The sequence below is a fragment of the Amia ocellicauda genome, chromosome 5 (assembly GCF_036373705.1).
Source record: "Amia ocellicauda isolate fAmiCal2 chromosome 5, fAmiCal2.hap1, whole genome shotgun sequence".
Taxonomy (NCBI): Eukaryota; Metazoa; Chordata; class Actinopteri; order Amiiformes; family Amiidae; genus Amia; species Amia ocellicauda.
Window position 1 is genome coordinate 24990309 of NC_089854.1, and position 20398 is coordinate 25010706.

Sequence of the window (20398 nt, forward strand, 5' to 3'; positions counted from 1 at the left end):
AAGCTTGTAGCATCATACTCAAAAAGACTTGAGGCTGTAATTGGTGTCAAAGGTGCTTCAACAAAGTACTGAGCAAAGGCTGTGAATACTTATGTACATGTGCTTTTTTTGTTTTTTTTAATACATTTGCAAAGATTTCAAACAAACTTCTTTACGTTGTCATTATGGGGTATTGTTTGCAGAATTTTGAGGAAAATAATGAATTTAATCAATTTTGGAATAAGGCTGTAACAAAACAAAATGTGGAAAAAGTGAAGCGCTGTGAATACTTTCCGGATGCACTGTAGTTACAAAAATATTAAACTGGATAACATTTTAAAAAAATTGTTTATGTTGAGCAAAAGAATAACAGACAAAAATATATAATAATTAAACAATTGAATATGAAATAATGTGGCTGGGTGAGGCATATGGACACAAATCATTTTGTGCTTTTGATCATGACAGCTGTACACTGGCAAACCTTGTACCAGGATACAATCAGGTCCGGATTGCCAACATACTTCTGGAAAGTAAATTTTTTTCCAAATACATCCCCAGCACTGTGTAGGGATATTTTCCTGGCCCTGAATAGTCAAGTATTTTTCAGAACTGCCACCAGCTACAAGAAACAAGCAATTTCTGCAATTCTGTTTTTGGAGTTTATTGTTCATCCTAAACAGTCTGCATTCAAGATCATGAAGCACAATAAATAAATACATACATACATACATACATACATGCATACATACAAACCTGTTGATTCAAGTTCACGCTCAGTAAGTTCCTCTTCGAGTTTAGCAGGATCAGGGGCTGCTATAAGTTGACCTGGCAATCTGCTTCCACACCAATGGTCCATCCTTGGTACACATTTACACAGTACTTCTGCAGCAGGTTAAGCGTCTCCTTATACTTGTGGAAAACCAGCTTGGCTTCTCCTGTCTCCATGCAGCTAAGAACCATGAACACTTATATTTCACTCAAACAACTCAATTAAGACCACTGAACACAATCAACTCTCAATACTTGTTTATGAATGGAAGCGCATTATATGATCTTACAGAAAATGAATATCATCACATTCAATTCAGATCACTCTCAAACTGTAGCAATTCATATCTTGTTCACAGGTGAGTTACTTACGGATGATGAATTGTCCTCAAGCTCCTCATAGGGCTCTGGATCCTGTCTTCTGAGCTCCTGGGCCCATTTCAGCTGGCCAGCTACAGGGGGCAGATTTCTATTGTTGGGAGGAACTGCTCCACATGCTTTTGGGGCTGCATATCATACATGAGCTTTGTTCTGTCTAACTCATCAGTAATCATTTTGACCACTTTATTATATTTAAAAGACATCTGTGACTGTATCTGAGGGCTCTCCATGAGGAAACTAAACATGTCAAAGAGCTAGAAAGAAAAACATACGTAATCTGGAAAAATAATGTTGCTAACAAAGAGGGTTGGGGGTGTTCAACATAATTTATTGATATATGTAGCTTACTTCACAAACAGTCTTCCACCTTTACCAAAATTATGCAAATTCCCAATTCTTCTTAACATTCAAATCTATTAGTTTCAGGCCTAAATTTTGTATTAAAACCATGAAGTGTAAGATGACTACCAGCCTTCGCAAAAAGGATGTCTGCTCTAATCATATGCATAAACATATTAATAAAATCTAAAGCCATTACATTTACCTCCCAAAACTAGCTCCAGATGGATGAGCTCCAGAGACTCCTCATAGATACAGCACACCAAGGTGCCCAGGGCACTTCCCCTCACCCCTTGCATTTCTACCTTCTCCAAATCTGCAAATCCAAATGTTTTCACACTTATCTAACAAACAACCAGAGACTAAAAGGATAATTGTAACCATAGGCCTATACAGCATTAAATGTTTCAAATTATAAGGTAGATATTTTACTGACAGCATGTGGGTACACTTTTGATTCGGTAATTTAAATACCCATTTAATTCTACAATTGTTCTATGGACAGGCACCTTTATCCTGAATCAAGGCTTCACATGTCCATAGCACATGCATACAATAGAGCATTCACAGATACTGTGGGTTGGATATAGCCTGTGACTGTTGCTCAGCTCCAGCTCTCACAGCCAACTATACTGGCTATAGGCCCTAGACTTTATTCACGCCAGCACCATCTAGTGCCTCGGTTCCACTGGCTTAAGCGTCCGTGTCATGCCATGCCGTGCCGGAGTCCCAGAGCTGTTTTTGTAAAACCAGGCCGTTGTGAAGTCCTTCCCTCATATAGGAGGAGCAGTGACTGTCGGTTTAGCAGAAAACACTTTGAGCGATTGAGCCTGACGTGGAAAGGACTTTTGTGTCTATTGTGATGGAGCAGGCTAATCCCTCGGTTAAAGATGCTTGAAAAAACCTTCCCAAACAAAGGCTTACCTGGGGTGGGGTAGGGTGGTGGAGCGGCCATCTTGGGGAAGGCAGTGGAGGGCTACAGAGGCCATGTTAGGAAGGGACTTTAGAGACCTAGGTCGCCTTATTACTGACATGGAAGGGGTTAAAGTCCTGGTGTGGAATGTAATTTCCTTAGTTTATAGGTTAGGGTTGTTCCTTCAAATCACTTTATTATTAGTTGTTACGTTTATGTAAACTTATTTTGGCAATGTATGTTTGGGGGTTGTGTAATTTTTCTTTTTTCTTGCTACCATGATTGTCTAATGGTTTGGTCCAGGGGGTGGGGCTAAGTGAACTATAGTAGAAAAGCAGGACCAAGGAGTTAGTGGGGAAGGTGGTGCTGGAGTGGGTAGGATGGTAGTGGGTTTATGCTAAATATATAGTTAATAGCGAACCTGGGACTAGGAAGCGGTGGGGCATTAGTTATCCTGCTGGTGGGGTTTTTGGTTCTTTTGTTCTTGTTTCTTTTGTTTTGTTAGAAACTGTTATTCCTTATGGATGTTTTTCATAACCAGTGAATATGAATAAACTAGGTTTTTCTGGAAACCACCTTTTTTTGCTTGTCTGCACACCTATTCCTGTTTTGTTCCTAACATCTGTCCTTTGGTCCACAAAATCTGTTTTATTCTTTCTGCTTTACATGATTGTAAACAGCGTAATAAATACGTTTCTATTAAGAGATATTAGGAAGAGCTAAACGTGTAGAGACAACATTATATTCAGATAAGCATGTCCCATGAGAATGCGTTTCCATGTGCAACAATAACAATACCTAATGGCTATTTAGTATTTTCATCATCATTTTTGTTAGTATATATGTATTTTAAATGGCACAACGTGACTTCCTTAACTTATTACTCTTACTACAGATTTGTAACTGCAAACGACAGTTTTTGACGTATTATTTATACAAAACAATTTATAATAAAATACACTATACAATACAGCAGGTTAATTTAACTAAAGTGTGCATGTCTCAGTCATGGCATTTATTATGAGCTCAAATTAGCACCATAAGTAACGAATTCAAAATAAAAAATAAAGGTGAGAAAAAATTGATGTTGAGATCAATCGAAAGCAAAATGTATAGAATTGTAAACAAAAAAATATATGAAAAACAAAAATAAAAAAACTTGAAAGCAAATAATGTTAAATTGAGCAAAACTCTGCCGCACTGCCTGCAGGCCCTGTCTGTGGTGTGCTGCTGCGAGCCTCGTTTTCGCCCCAGTTTCTTTGCTTTCTTTTTTTTTTTTCGTTACGAGTTTTGGCACTGTTCTGTTGTGGGGGCGGGATTTACAGGGAGGTGTGGATCATGGGTCTCCATTGGTCCAGTAAGTTTGAGTGACGGTTCACATACACACATACATACAAAAATACATACATACACACACACACACAAATACACCGATCAGCCATAACATTATGACCACCTGCCTAATATTGTGTAGGTCCCCCTTTTGCCGCCAAAACAGCCCTGACCCGTCGAGCCATGGGCTCCACTAGACCTCTGTGGTATCTGGCACCAAGACGTTCGCAGCAGATCCTTTAAGTCCTGTAAGTTGCGAGGTGGGGCCTCCATGGATCGGACTTGTTTGTCCAGCACATCCCACAGATGCTCGATTGGATTGAGATCTGGAGGCCAAGTCAACACCTTGAACTCGTGATTCATCAGACCAGGCCACCTTCTTCCATTGCTCCGTGGTCCAGTTCTGATGCTCACGTGCCCATTGTAGGCGCTTTTGGCAGTGGACAGCGGTCAGCATGGGCACCCTGACTGGTCTGCGGCTACGCAGCCCCATATGCAACAAACTGCGATGCACTGTGTGTCCTGACACCTTTCTATCAGAACCAGCATTCACTTTTTCAGCAATTTGAGCTACAGTAGCTCGTCTGTTGGATCGGACCACACTGGCCAGCCTTCGCTCCCCACGTGCATCAGTGAGCCTTGGCCGCCCATGACCCTGTCACCGGTTCACCGCTTTTCCTTCCTTGGACCACTTCTGATAGGTACTGACCACTGCAGACTGGGAACACCCCACAAGAGCTGCAGTTTTGGAGATGCTCTGACCCAGTCACCTAGCCATCACAATTTGGCCCTTGTCAAAGTCGCTCAGATCCTTATGCTTACCCATTTTTCCTGCTTCTAACACATCAACTTTGAAGACAAAATGTTCACTTGCTGCCTAATACAGTAAGGGAAAAAAGTATTTGATCCCCTGCTGATTTTGTACATTTGCTTTCCAGGAATTCCTGGTGGAGTCTCTACATTTCCTGAACCTCTGGATCATTCTCTTATTCCAGGTATTCCTCTTCTGTCTTTGAGGAGAAAACAAAGAATTAAAAAAACTGAAAATACTGAGTAGTTTCAAGCAAGAACAGGAAAGGGCAAAAGCCCAACACAACAAAGTATTTTGGAAAGTAGCTCAAATCAAGTAGGTACTGTTAAAACTCAAGTTTATCTTCATAATACTTGTAATTACTTCTTTTTTTTTTAACACACATATACATAATCCCTTCAGAACACCTAATTCAATTAAAGACATGACCTGAACTGATTCTGAAAACAATAATAATTCCTTGTGTTTATGTAGTTATTTTCAGCCTGATATTATTTCCCAAACTCCCTTGCTGGTAGATGTTTGCCCACTTCATCCATCACTGAATGCACCTCTCACTGAGCTGACATGGGCAGCCATTTGTACAAGCAGCTGATAGATGGAGAAGTGAGGAATCTCTTAACTAATTCAGCTAAAGGTTAAAATATATGAAAACCAGCCTGATAAATAATTATGTTGGGTGTCCTGATAACAGCTTTGTCACCTAAATTCTGGCTTTTAAGCCTTGTGTGTGTTTTTCAAAACCCAAAGTAGTGATTTACACATGAACGGGATATGGCGCCTGCCTTACCTTTGACTTAATGATTTCTTCCTTATAGTAGCGTGTGATTGGACTTTTCGGCACTCCTGTTATGAAGAAGTCCTTCACACTGGTTGTCACATGATATAATTCGTCGGCATCATTGGCGTAGACATTCCCCTTGCCATCAGCAGTAACGACCAACTGTACTTCATCCTCGAAGATGACGAAGTCATCAATATATCCCAAAACAACCATCTTCTCGCTCTCAGGGAGGTATAGTTCCTCTATGTCCTCAAGTTTCAATTCCTTCTCACTCCACGCTGTGTCTTCAAGTCCACCAATTGTCAGATCGTACTTGTATGGGCCACCTAAACGTACTGTCTTATTTCTGTGCTTCTCCACCAATCTGTGGAGTTCCTCCAGGTATTCGCTGGCTGTGAACACAGATCACAATGAGTAAATCATGCTGAATCAGACAGCTTCTCAACAACTCATATAAAGTAGCATGATTTATTTTCAACATTTGGTCAGATTATTTCATACTTTCTTCTCTATATTTCTCTGTTTTTTTTTAAATGTTTGATATGCAAAACAAGAACAGTCATGAATTAGAAGATAATTGTGATATATCTCCACATTTTGTGAAATCAAAATAACTAAACTAATTAAATAATGGCTGCAAAAATAAAAATCACATGTAAATTAAAGAATTTAGCAATTTCCTACACATCTTTTTTATGTGGCAAGATTATTTTACCTTTTGATTATATACATGTAAGTAGTGAATCAATTCTAAAACAATTTACTTTTTTAACCCTCCTGTTATGTTCAACTGTAAGGAACAGCAATAATGTTCCCGGGTCAAATTGACCCGGTGCATGTTTAACCATCTGAAAGTAGATAAAAACATATTTTTCTCCATAAACATTATCTTTAGCTCAATTAATATCAATTTAATCAATATTTAGTGTAATCAAGTTTTCACCCCTTACAGATCATGGTTTACTTATGATAAGTCACTCGTTTTTCATTAAAAAACATTTTCAAACTTTTTTCTGTACATTGGCAAAAACTAGACATTCAACACATTTGTTTTATTTATTATTTTATTTTGACTTGGACATGGCTTTTAAGGCATGTATTGCTTAAAGGGGCAGTAACCTCTGAATGCCACCACCCTTTCATCCATGGTGACATTAGGACCTGGTTGTAGAGTAGTGGCAGCCGCTCTACCCACTTGTCCCACACTGTCCTAATTGCTGCCAGCTTATCTCTCTCCTTTCTGCCAGCTCTTGTCTCCCGATTATCAAACCCGATGACCCTTGAGAAAATATGAAAGGTCTCCAAAGACATAATGGCTCGGGATATGGCCCTGCCTGTCTCTGCATCCCACAGGCTGGCTGTCGATTCGTCTTTGGACTTATAAACCCCAGCCAGGATGAGAAGCCCCAAATAAGCATGTAAATGGGTTTCGTCCAGTTCTCTCCACACCTGCCCCAAAACACGCCTCCCTTCTAAATTAGTCATTTCTAGAACAATTTATTTAAATGAATCAGGACTGAGCAGCTCAAAAGCAGACTTTATATCTGTGACAGAAGTCACTGGCATCCTAGTGGGCCCTGGCACTGCCTTTATTATGTTTGCCGCTGATATTGTTCCCTGACGCATATTAGGGGATGAGGACCATTCTATTTGGCCATTTTTTTATATGAATGTCTCTCTTGGAGTTGATGGCTGTGGGACAATACCCTCATCATCTGACAATTTATCATCATGATCAGAACTGATCTCAAGATCGTCTTCAATTTCAGACACTTCCTCCTCTACTTCACTATCTTGATCAAGGATGTGTTATAGAGCATCCTGGAACAATTTCTCTGCACGTGTGCGTGTGTGCGTGTGGGGTTGGGGTTGGGGTTGGGGTTGGGGTTGGGGTTGGGAGGGATTAGGTAATCACATTGTGTCTCATATTTGGTCTGAATTAGATATTTTTACCCTTTGTAGGCTCCATTGTCACTGCCGGGTCAAATTGACCCCAAAAGTATGCGTGTAATATAAACATGCAGGGGGGTGTTCCAAACACATTAAATTAGTCATTTTCCATTTACATGTTCATTACACTAATTAAGCCCAGTAGAAAAGGTTTCATGCTCCAAAAATTATTACAAATATTTTTCCTGTATTTTTAAACTTTGAAATGGGTCAATTTGACTCTCAACATAACAGGAGGGTTAAAGTAGGCAGTGCTGAGACTGTGCATTAACAAAGTAATATTAATCCAAAACAGTTATATAAAACCAACTTCAAATTCAAAAATCACTCACAGATTGTAAGATTGCAAAAGTCCTCAACGCAATCCTTTATTTCAGCCATAGCTGTTCCACTCCATGTTGGACCTGAAAAAAGTAAATGGTTACAATTGTAACCTTTTATATAACTATAAAAATAAGTTTTACACATGCAAAAAAAAAAACAATGCATACATATATTTAAAATAAATATGCCATTCATAAGTAAATACCTGCACAGAAGCATCACCCAAAATCCAGTACCTGACAATCACCTGAACAGTTTAGTTTCCACACAGCAGCTACCCTTAAACTCTGTCAGAAGACTCACTAGGACTAGTGAACACTACCCATACAGAGGAGCAATCCTGCTTTTCCAGCAGCATTCAGTTCTCTGTCGGCAATGTTGCAATAGTTCACTTTGTCTGATGTGGTGTTGCTAACTGCACTCCTTCCAGTAGTTACATTGACAAACGCGCTTTTACCGTCCAGTTCTGTCTTCTTGCCGTCAGTCCGACAGCATTTCTAACTTAAACACTTGGTATGCCAAAATACGTCAACTGTAAAGTTACTGAAACATACATATCGACTTGATATGGTTTAAATTATATAGTTAAACAAATAGTTTAAAGTTACTTACTGCTTTCTGTGCTTTCGTTTCCAGTTTCCTGGTCTTGCACTACACTAGTCACTACATCTTGATTCAGGAGTCTGGTCTGGTCTTGAGTCAGGAGTCTGGGGTCGCGCTGCGCATCCTACAGCTTGCGGCGCTCTGTGTGACGTCACACACAGGTGATTAAAGAACCCTTCCAGAACGAGCGGGGAGAGAGTACGTACACTTAATAGGAAACAAGTGCATCTTTCTTATTGTAATACTAGGTTTATTAGGCTTTTTATTAGTAGTCCGTTAGTTTAGTATAATCATTGTCTTTAGTTCATCAAACAAAATAATAATGTACAATTGTGAACTATAAAAACGTATTCTACAATAGCACAGTACTCGTGGGTAGTCCCAGTGTGTGATAGTGCTACATTCACATTAAAGAAAGTTACAGATATATACTATTAAAGTGTGTTAAGAACATTGTGAAACAACCGACTCAAAAAAGGTACCCGCATCTGCAGTCCTTATTGTACATAGTTGTGTGATAAATAAAACTTACACACATTGTAATATTATTGTTTTATTAATGTAACAAAGCATGCAACATGAAACATTGTTAGAAAGCAAAATGACAATCCTCCCCAGCCAATAAAAATAAATAATATCACTGCTTTTGCACGATTTTTTCTAACACTTCAGTAATTCTGTCTTGTTTTGTAGAGACACCTTTAATTTATTTTAGCAGTTCAATTTCCCTATGTTCTATTTAATACAGCTTTGCCAGTGCTGTTCACAGCTTCATTGAGTAATGGTAAATTGCCGTTCATCTCCGGTAAGAAGGGGGCAGCAGTAGTTTTCATTCAGCTGAATATGACCCTCTTGGTCCCTGTATCGTCTCTTCTGTGTCACTCACAGACACAGCTCGCCTCCCGCTGCAACTTCTCAGAGCTGCAGCGATTCTGCACAGATTTGTGCAGGGGCTTAGTGACGTCACGCAGAAAAGCTGCAAGAAAAGCGCATCTCTGAATTTCTGTGCAAGAACTCGACCAGTGTACTTTATATTAATAGGCGTTATTGATGGAAGAAAACAATAAAATACATAATTCCTACGTAGCTAAAATCATTATATGACTTGTGGCAAATCAAAATTCTACAAATACAATTATTTCATGACACCCAATAGATTTTTGTTTTTAATGTAGTTGCATTGTCCAATAACCCCAGGTCAGACTTCAGCCTCAATCATGACACAGATTGTTTTATAAAATATAAAAATAAACCAAGTACACTTGGTTATATATTATTTTAAAAGTTCTAGTGGATGAGCTATAAACATTATCTTACAGGTTCATCCCAAATACGTCAATATTGTGTTTTTAATCTCAAGATTTTTTAATTAGTGTTATATTAGTCCCTTACTGAATACCATTACTAATTCAGCTTTTAATCAATGGGAACACAGAAAATAAACACAAGATCCTTCACCATCAGTTCACGCAGGCATCTGTAACATAACATTTGTTTCATCTTAAAATGGAGACGATCTTGAAAATATTGTTTGACAGGAGTCCAATATTTCCAGTTATTCCGAATTTAGAGATGCATGTCACAGTTTAAAGCTTTTAATTATTGAAGTAATGTTCTACTGAGAGCATTAAAACAACATAAACAAGATACAGCTGGCCAAGGTATTGTATTCAAACACAGTTGATTACTGGAATAGGGTGGAACAATAAATTGCAGTTCCGTTTGACTGAAATTTGACTGCCTGTGCATCAGATCTGCTTCCAGAAATAGGCTGTTTCTGCCTGTGAATAGCCTGGAGTTCAGTGATGGGGATCTTTTTGTACTCTCACAATGGGGAGTCAACATGCCAAACTCAATAATATTATTTTGCATTTATATAAATACATTTTGGGTGGCACAGTGATGCAGTGGTTAGTAACTGTCTCACAGGTCCTGGAACCCAGGTCCGAGTCTGGCCTGGGTGGAGTTTGCATATTCTCCTTGGGCCACATGGGTTTTCACAAGGTGCTCTGTTTCCTTTCACATCTCAAAGTAAAGCTGCTTAGGATGACACCCATCCCAGGTGTACCCTGCCTTGTGCCCTGTTCTTGTCAGGTGGGGTCTGACTCACCCTGACTGGATGTGGTCCTTGAAAATGGATGGATAACTCCATTCTTCCCAAAGGGTCCCACAATACTTTACAATTGCCGTATACATTTCATATTTATTTTGTACTTGGCTTTTAATTTTGCAACTGAGGAGAAGGTTACATTTTAGATGTTTGTTCTTCAGTAACCAAAAATATACATAGAAGCATGTTAGAAAATAACATACCCATATCCCTTTCAGTCACTGTGTGTACAACTGTGTACACCACTTCTATCAGGTGTAAATGCTAACTTTGTTATCCACAATGATGTCACACCTGATTTGCATCCTGCACATTTCTCTCACACCTGTTATTCAACGGTCATGTTGTTATAATTGTTTCATGTCGCATATGATATAATATCAAAAAGAATGTACTGTATGTTCTGTCAGTTATATGTGTTTCTGTTATTCATTTTGCAGATACAGTGTTCCAGCTGCCAGCGATGGTACCACACCTTGTGTATGCCAGACAATTTTAGAATAAATCAAATCTAGTTTGAGGTTTCTGTTCAATCAGTGAATTAGTTATTGATTTTTTATTTTTTTTATTTTATTTTAATGCTTTAAATGGCTATTGGAGAATGTTTTGTTGAATGTCTGAATATAAAACCAACTTTACCTTCATGTAGTGGTATGTTCAGTTTACTACATGCATACAGATGGCAAATAATTGAACATTCAAATCTCCTTTAAAGTTTCTGTTTCACCTGTGTGTGTGATAGCTGTGAAAAGCTGTCAGGATTTAAATTACTTACAAATAACTAAATGCCCCGTTTCCACTGGCGGATGCATCCGGACACTTAAACGGGTGTTTCCAAATTTTAATACACTCGGATATTAACTTTAGCAGTTACTGTTTCTGTACGTGGATTTCACTCCATGTTGGCCCCTGCTGAAATCTGACTGGCCCCCTGAGTGCCCCCCCAACCAATCAAAAATATTTTAATTCATAGTCAGCCATTTTTGTGTGTATACCACCTGGCAAGAATCCAGGCGAGAGAGCACTTCTGAATTAAATGCACTGCAGCTGCGCTCTGCCCTCCACTGCGCATGTGCACAGCCACAGACACTGCAGGTCAGTTTCAAGACAACAAGACAGTTTAAATACTTTAAATACTCTTGCTGTGCTGAATTTGATTTCTGCTATGACATTGACAATTTGATTAATGGTGATAGCTAAGCTACACTAGTTTAAGGTTACCATACATCCAGTTTTTACTGGACTTTTTCGGTCCTTCAATCTCTGTCCGGGTGGATGTTTAATGATGTAATAATGTTGGGAGTTGCCCGCTCATCCTTTTCCAGCGCTGAGCTACAGGCCCGGGGTGAGTTTAACCCTTCCGCTCCGGCAGCGCTGCAGCTCCATCAGAGAATAGCGATGTCTGGGGTCATAGTGTTCGTCACAAGCCTTTTTGAACAACTGCTGCTTGTTAATAAATGACTGGTGTCTGTAAAATCTACAACAACCAATCAGGAAGGGTTTGTTGTTGGGGCGTTAACAATTTATTAAGGGATAGTTCGGTTGAGACAAGAAGGGACAGTGTGAGTGAGAGGGCAGAGAAAAGTCGATGATGATTAGAAAATCAACAGGATGTTTTAGAGATCTGCTTTGAAGAAACAATGACAGCAGTGACAAAGTGGGTCACAGCAGACTGACCATATTCTCACAGCTTCTCATATCACTAGTGTTTAGCTGTTACTCTTTCTTCAGAGTTATATTTGTACTATATTACATTGTAGTGTTAAAATGTCTTTTCAATTAATTGCATTGTTCTGCAAAGTTAGTACTTCTTATATACATACTCCTCAATGCCTTGTCCTACCTCTAATTCTCCAAATCTAACTACTGTCTAAAGTCCATTCCTGCAGTCTCTAATCCTCTGCGTAAATAACAAAAAATAACACATCAGGACTCAATCGCAGATCACCAGGTTCCCACCACTGTTCTCTAACCACTGCACCAACCAATATACTTTACTCTTATTAAACCTATTTTAAATAGCCTCCAGCCATTACTGCCAGCTGTCATGACTATATACAACTTAATTATTGGGGTTATAGTCTCAAGTTAATGTATCAATTAAAAACATAAAGTATAATAAATAATGCAAAATAGTTGTCTGTGTGCATTTTTATATATATATATATATATATATATATATATATATATATATATGTATACATATGTGTAGCCTGCCTGCTATATATACACGTGTGTGTTCTGTGGCTCTGTAATAAGTGAATGCACTCATGGTTACAAATGCTCAGGTGGAGAACATATAATGATGGGGGCGAATTGTTTTTGGGACAAATTGTTATAGGGGCGAATTGACGGGAACTAATTGACCTGCTCCTGTCTTGAGCACATTCAGATACTGTTCCAGAGTCAGTTGCTCAATGACGTCCTCCATGAGATATTTGTGAGGCCTGAGCCATCTCCAGCACAACTCTTAGCAGATTTGTACCGTTCTTTTGACCACTCATTCACTTTAGTGGCTGCAGTCCGGAACCTCTTCCTGTAAGTTGCCAGGTTGATCTCATACTTCTCCAACATTTCTGCCTTCACCTGATCATAGTTATTACAGTCATTTGTACACAGAGCAATATATGCCTGCCTGGCTTTCCTCACTTCCTGCTTCCTTTATACCTTAAGCCCCACCCCCTATGTACTCCAGGGCTTCCCTTAAATAACCAGTATGACAGGTTTCTGTAACCCCATTTCCACACCAAACCCACACAGCCACCTGCCTCCCCACAATCCACCACCCTCAACACAATCCCAAGGTTACATTGAAATACATGTATACGGGTAAGTATCATAAGAGAGATCTCTTATATTGAAGCCACTGTTTTTGTCCTTGTTAGCAGAATTTTAAATGTTTGTTAAGATTGTGCACATTATGTGGGCTCAAATGTTCATGTATGTTCTTTCCATTCATTCTCCATGTCTGCATGTTGTGGTGAAATCCTTTTAAACAGGTAAGTCAGTGTTTGATTGACCATAATGTCACAGGTTCTGTCAGTCTGTGTATAGGTCAGGAACATGGCCATTGCTCCTGACTATGTGATGTACCAGCATCACAAATACAATCTACATCATCATTAAAAATGTTGAATTGCTCCTTTGTCTGACTGCAGCTATTCAGTTGCAATAGCAAACTTGGTACCAAAGAGGTAATATTTTTTTCTGGGACATGGGTTCACTTTTTAAATTCATCATGAGATGTGTCATTACCATGTTATGTGTGTCAATGTTAATAGGTCACAATTGACACACAACTTAAATGCATTTAATATTGTTTACAGGGTGTGTATTGTATTGGACCCGCTTTATTGTGCCAGCACAGGTGAGAAAAGGTGAGCATCCTGACGAAGCAAAGTGGACAAGGCATCCTGTGAAGATTTTCACAAATACAGGTAAGTAGACAATACAAAAACAAGTATTTGTTTATTTTCAGATAGTTACAGCATAACTAAAAAGATAAAGGGGCCGAGCTAATCTCGACACTGACGAGACTGGGTTACCTGTACGAAAAATGAAGAAACCTTCAATATATGATTCTGACAGTGAAGATGGTCATGATCGTACCGACACATTTAAATTTTTATACTCTGAATATTTGTTATGATAGCATTTGTTGTGTTTGTTTTAGATGAAGGTGAACAGAATTCCAAAAAGACTAAATTGTAGAAAGCACTACACAAGTCTATATATTTGCCTAAAGCACCTAACCTAACTAATTTTCACTATTTCGCAACACGTTAGAAAATAACTCTTCTAATTTAAGAGCCATCACAACATTCTCTTGTTGCTTTTATCGCTGGAAACTCTCCTAATACTTAGTGATGCCAAAGCCAAAGTTAAAATATTGGAAGGGTAACAATGGTGTTGAAAAACACACTATAATATTTCTGACCAATTTGAATCAACAAATACAGCTATGCACTTCTGAATTCCAAAGAACTATTCAGCTTTTACATATGAGGTTTAAGTCTGAGGAGGGTGTTCCTAAGTGACTCATTTTGTTTCCGGTTACTCCAGGGGATCCCAGAGAATGAACACATCCCTGAGAAGATCTAATGCTCAAGAATACCTCTCTGACGCTAGATAGATAAGTGGGCTGAGTTTGATTGGGGAGCGTAATGGCCTTAATGTTTCAGTTGAAGCACTGCACAACAGTAAGTTTGCATATGCTTTAAAACCAATATTTTCACCAGCAGTAGACTACCACTAATGACTTCCTAAAGTTGACATCCAACATTAATGTGTTGTGTGAATGTTTATCCTGAATGGTAATTGAATGAAGTCCAGATGACTGCGTGTTCACTTTGAAGGCTCATTAACAGGCACCATCTGCACCTGTATGAGTAAACGGAGCACCGGACTCAAAACATTGGCTTCACAGTCAGATTAATCCTGCACTATATCCAATGGTATTCTAGGTAAGGTAGAGTTTTGGGGATTCACTGTAAAGTAAATCAACTGTAACTGTCTAACATTGCTATCTAACATTGTTTTTTCTATTTTTCAAATAATGTAGCCCTTATCTTCTGCTCTAATCAAAAGTCATAATTCTTTGCATCGCTCATACATGGACTGTTTAATACAGGAGCGATGGGGACAGTTCATGCCATTTAATTCAAACTGAAATATATACAGGGAAGTGTAGCTAACCCATCCACCACTAATTATAAACCCAATGCAAAACTGCTCACAAAAACAAAAAACACCATCAGTATCAAGTTTGGAATTCTTGATCAGCGGGTGGAAAAATGTTTATTTAATTGATATTGTAGCGGGGTGCATGGTAGGGGCGTTAGAACACACACAAGACAGGCAAGATGGGGTTGAAGACAGGAGTATGTCTATTTATTTTCAGTACACAGAGGCTCCTGCTTGTCCAGGACAATGAGTTTCAACAAGCAAACAAACAGTTCTCTCTTGCAAAATCCGTTGTCGGGTCACAGGCCAGGGTCAATGCCAGAGGGGGTTGTCGTCCAGAAGAAATGTTTTTATCCATGTAAGCAGCCTCTCGCTCTCGTTCTCCTTGTCCCTTCGCAAACCAACTACTGAGAAAGCAGTGGAAAGGTTTCCTGATTATATAGCCCAGGTCTGATGGGCTGCACCTGTGTTGATTGCATCAGCCATGGGGTGTGCCAGCAATGCGGCACTCTGGAAATTTCCACATCCCTGTCTGTGTTGCTGACCCTGGAAGTGATGCCAGCCTCATGCTGCTGTCCGTGGTCCTGTTGGCCAGAAAGGAGAGAAATTGAGCAGCTCATCCTGCTATAGTATATACATTAATGTTTTAGTACTGATACATTTGTTTATTTACAGTGGCTCTCAAAAGTATTCACCCCCTTGGACTTTTCTACATCTCATTGTGTTACAATCAGAATGGATTTAATCAGAAGTTTTTGCCAATAATCAACACAGAAAATGAAGTGAAAAATATAATCTACAGATTGTTCTAAATTAATTACAAATACAAAACACTTTGTGCCTCTGTGTGTGTGGGTGCATGTGTGTGTAGGGGGAGTTGTGCGTGTCTCTATGGGGAGGATTGGGTGTGGGTGTGTGTCTGTGCATGTATGGGGAGGGGTTGGGGGTGTAGGTGTGCTTTTGTGATGGGTGTGATTGTGTGGGTGTGATTGGGTGTGTGGGGTGCGTGTGTGTGTGTTGGGGGTGCATATGTGTGTGTGTTTTCCTGTGTGTGTGTCTGTGTATGTGTGTGGGGCATGTGGGGTGTGTGTGTGCACATTACTTGTGAGTACTGATAGTGACTTTAATTGTACAGTTAAATATATTTAGAATTGCTGCATCATGGTTGAATCAAATTGAAATGTAAATGATTGTAACCATTAGGTGGAGTGTTTATCAGTGGTTCCAGAGCTAAAGAAAAAAATAATAATGACAGATGGAGAACTCATTATATAGATCAAATTGTTAGGCATAATAATATACTGATTTATTTATTTTTAATATATACATTTTTTTATTTTTTTTTCATATACATAATAGTGGGAGCAAAACATCTTCACCAAATTTTGAAAACGATCCTACTCAATTTATTACATATAATGGCTGAGATTATACATACCTTGAAATGTTGCACCAGCCGCGTCAGAGAGGTATTCTTGAGCATTAGATCTTCTCAGGGATGTGTTCATTCTCTGGGATCCCCTGGAGTAACCGGAAACAAAATGAGTCACTTAGGAACACCCTCCTCAGACTTAAACCTCATATGTAAAAGCTGAATAGTTCTTTGGAATTCAGAAGTGCATAGCTGTATTTGTTGATTCAAATTGGTCAGAAATATTATAGTGTGTTTTTCAACACCATTGTTACCCTTCCAATATTTTAACTTTGGCTTTGGCATCACTAAGTATTAGGAGAGTTTCCAGCGATAAAAGCAACAAGAGAATGTTGTGATGGCTCTTAAATTAGAAGAGTTATTTTCTAACGTGTTGCGAAATAGTGAAAATTAGTTAGGTTAGGTGCTTTAGGCAAATATATAGACTTGTGTAGTGCTTTCTACAATTTAGTCTTTTTGGAATTCTGTTCACCTTCATCTAAAACAAACACAACAAATGCTATCATAACAAATATTCAGAGTATAAAAATTTAAATGTGTCGGTACGATCATCACCATCTTCACTGTCAGAATCATATATTGAAGGTTTCTTCTCGTCAGTGTCAATGTTAGAAATTAGCTTGACCCTTTTAGCTTTTTTAAAGTACTGCTGTAACTATCTGAAAATAAAAATAAATACGTTTTTTTCTTTTCCCGTTACATTTCCCAAAATACATTTGAATCTGTTTCTATGCATTTTGTGAAGAAAGATTAATTTTCATAGTACCTTGTTAATAATTTGTGATTTACATTAGGGTTGGCCGTAATGGACAGTTTCTGCTAGTTGTACTCCGGAGCCAGAGAAGAGCTGGAGTTGGCAGTGCTGGAGCCGGAGCGGAGCTGGTCTCGGGCACATCGGAGCGCTCCAGAGCCTGGAGCTGGAGCTGAGGTCATGGAGCTGCTCCGCTCTCTCCCCCTTCCATTAAACTCTCCCAGATATTATAACAGTTTTCTTAAATTACCAAAATCTATAACTTCATAACTATTGTTGTGTGTTTGGGGTTATAAAATACGATCAGTTCTCACTCCAGCTATTAGTACATACTAACTTATTTTGTATTAATTGTAATTATATGACACCTTCACTTTCTCACTCCATTCAATAAGTGATTGTAATATCTCAGGGCACATCTCTCGTGAACCACTTGCAAGAGAAGTAAAGTCCATTTTAACTCTAAAGTTTTATGTATTTCCAAATTATTTTATTCCAACCAAATTCTTCATCTGCCTAAATTAACCTAATTTTATAGCCATCTGTTATCTGCAGTGTCCTGACTAGTTTGTTCAAAAGTTGGTTTCCAGTTAGTTAAAGTCACATGCAGCAGTCATGCCCCTGCACCTTGTTTGCCACTTTTAAGATACTAAAATACCAGACCCCTGGTGGGGGGGATTGCTAAATGTCAACCTAGAGGGGGTGTTGGCAATTAAACATCTCATTCCAAAATCATGGGCATTATTATGGAGTTGGTCCCCCCTTTGATGCAATAACAGCCTCCACTCTTCTGGGAAGGCTTTCCACTGGAACATTGTTGAGGGGATTTCAGCCTCAAGAGCATTAGTGAGGTCGGGCACTGATGTTGGGCGATCAGGCCTGGCTCACAGTCGGCTTTTCCATTCATCCCAAAGGTGGGATGGGGTTGAGGGGTTGATTCATCACTCCAGAGATCGCATTTCCACTGCTCCCAGGTGAAATGGTGCCGAGCTTTACACCACTCCAGCCGACGCCTGGCATTGCGCATGGAGATCTTAGGCTTGTACGGCTGCTCGGCCATGGAAACCAATTTCATGAAGCTCTTGACAAACAGTTATTCTGCTGACGTTGCTTCCAGAGGCAGTTTGGCACTCGGAAGTGATTGTTTGCAACCAACAAAAGACTATTTTTATGCGCTACATACTTCAGCACTCAACAGTCTCTTTCTGTGAGCTTGTGTGGCCGACCACTTCGCAGCTGAGCTGTTGTTGCTGCTAGACGTTTCCTCTTAACAATAACAGCACTTGTAGCTCACCAGGGCAGCTCTAGCAGGGCAGACATTTGACAAACTGACTTGTTGGAAAGGTGGCATCCAATGAAAGTGCCATGTTGAAAGTCATTGAGCTCTCAGTAAAGTTCATTCTACTGCCAATGCTTGTCTAAGGAGAATGCTGTGTGGCTTGATTTTACAGTGGCTCTCAAAAGTATTCACCCCCTTGGACTTTTCCACGTCATTGTGTTACAACATGAAATCAGAATGGATTAATCAAGAGTTTTTGCCACTGATCAACACTGAAAATGTCCATAATGTCAAAGTGAAAAATATGATCTGCATTGTTTTCTAAATTAATTACAAATACAAAATAGAAAATAATTGAATGCATAAGTCTCTACCAGCTTTGCACATCTGGACACGGCAATGTTTGCCCATTCTTCTTTGCAAAATTGCTCAAGCTCCATCGAGTTGGATGGGGCCCTTTGGTGAACAGCAATGTTGAACTCTTTCCACATATTCTCAATTGGATTGAGGTCCGGACTTTAACTGGGCCACTCCAGGACATTGACCTTATTATTTTTAAGCCACTCCAGTATGTTTGGGGTCATTGCCCTGCTGGAAGATTAATCTTCAGACTTCAGCAGGTTTTCTTACAGGATTTCTGTGTAATTGCTGCATCAATTTTCACAATGCTTCACAGTAGGGATGTTCTCAGGATTACGTGCAGTGTTAGGCTGGCACCAAATGTAGCACTTAAAACTCTAGTTTGGTCTCATCAGACCATAGACTCTTCCTCTACTGGGTCTCAGAGTCTCCCACATGCCAAATACACTAATTAGAAGGGGTGTCCACATACTGTTGCTCATGTAGTGTACAAATACCGGACAATCCACTAAAATACTGGCCTCTGGCAACCCTAATTGCCACAGAGATCTTTACAATTTTCTACTTTTTCATATTTGAATGGTTAAACGGTAAATGGTTTGTTATTAATATTTTGGTTTTGTTAAACAGTTATTTACATAAAATAAGTAAAAAAGGAAACAATATAAATAATGATCGCATCATAGTTTGCACTGTTTTCTGTGGCTCCGGAGCTGGAGCTGCGGCAGCTGGAGCTGGCTTGGAGCTGGAGCAGGGGGCCTCCATCAGCTCTGGAGCCAGCCTGGAGCTGGAGCTGAACCTCTGGAGCCAGTCAGGAGCCGGAGCCAGCAAACCTGGAGCACTGCCAACCCTAATTTACATACAAAACGGTACTAAGCCATGTGATGGACCCACATCACAATGGTACATATTTTTACCTATATGTTAAAATAAAATAAATTGCTGAATTACATCTACATTACACATATTGTCTACTTACCCGTATTTGTGAAAATCTTCACAGGATGCCTTGTCCACTTTGCTTCGTCAGGAAGCTCTCCTTTTCTCACCTGTGCTGGCACACTAAAGCGGGGCCAATAGCAATACACACCCTGTAAACAATATTAAACACACTTAGGTTGTTTGTCAATTGTGACCTATTAACATTGACACATATAACAAACATTGACACATATAACATGGTAATGACACATCTCATGACGAATTTAAAAAGTGAACCTATTTCCCAGATATACATATTACCTCTTTGGTACTAAGTTTGCTATTACAACTGAATAGCAGCAGTCAGACAAAGAAGCAATTCCACATTTTTAATGATGATGTAGATTGTATTTGTGATGCTGGTACATCACATGGTCAGGAGCAATGGCCATGTTCCTGACCTATACACAGACTGACAGAACCTGTGACATTATGGTCAATCAAACACTGACTTACCTGTTTAAAAGGATTTCACCACAACATGCAGACATAGAGAAAGAATGGAAAGAACATACATGAACATGTGAGCCCACATAATGTGCACAATCTTAACAAACATTTAACATTCAGCTAACAAGGACAAAAACAGCGGCCTTATTATAAAATACATTTCTG

The 20398-nt window shown here is 39.3% G+C and overlaps 2 long non-coding RNA genes across 2 annotated transcripts; both read right to left on the bottom strand.

Moving 5' to 3' along the window:
* Positions 1–1438: 1438 nt before the first annotated feature.
* On the bottom strand, positions 1439–8305 carry LOC136749884 (uncharacterized). Its single transcript, XR_010816802.1, has 4 exons — positions 8197–8305; positions 7593–7664; positions 5317–5702; positions 1439–4725 (listed from the first exon to the last, which is right to left on the bottom strand). It is a non-coding gene; the product is annotated as an uncharacterized LOC136749884 (long non-coding RNA).
* Positions 8306–15122: 6817 nt separating this feature from the next.
* On the bottom strand, positions 15123–19883 carry LOC136749885 (uncharacterized). The gene is made up of 3 exons (XR_010816803.1): positions 19782–19883; positions 16419–16501; positions 15123–15564 (listed from the first exon to the last, which is right to left on the bottom strand). It is a non-coding gene; the product is annotated as an uncharacterized LOC136749885 (long non-coding RNA).
* Between the last annotated feature and the right edge of the window lie 515 nt (positions 19884–20398).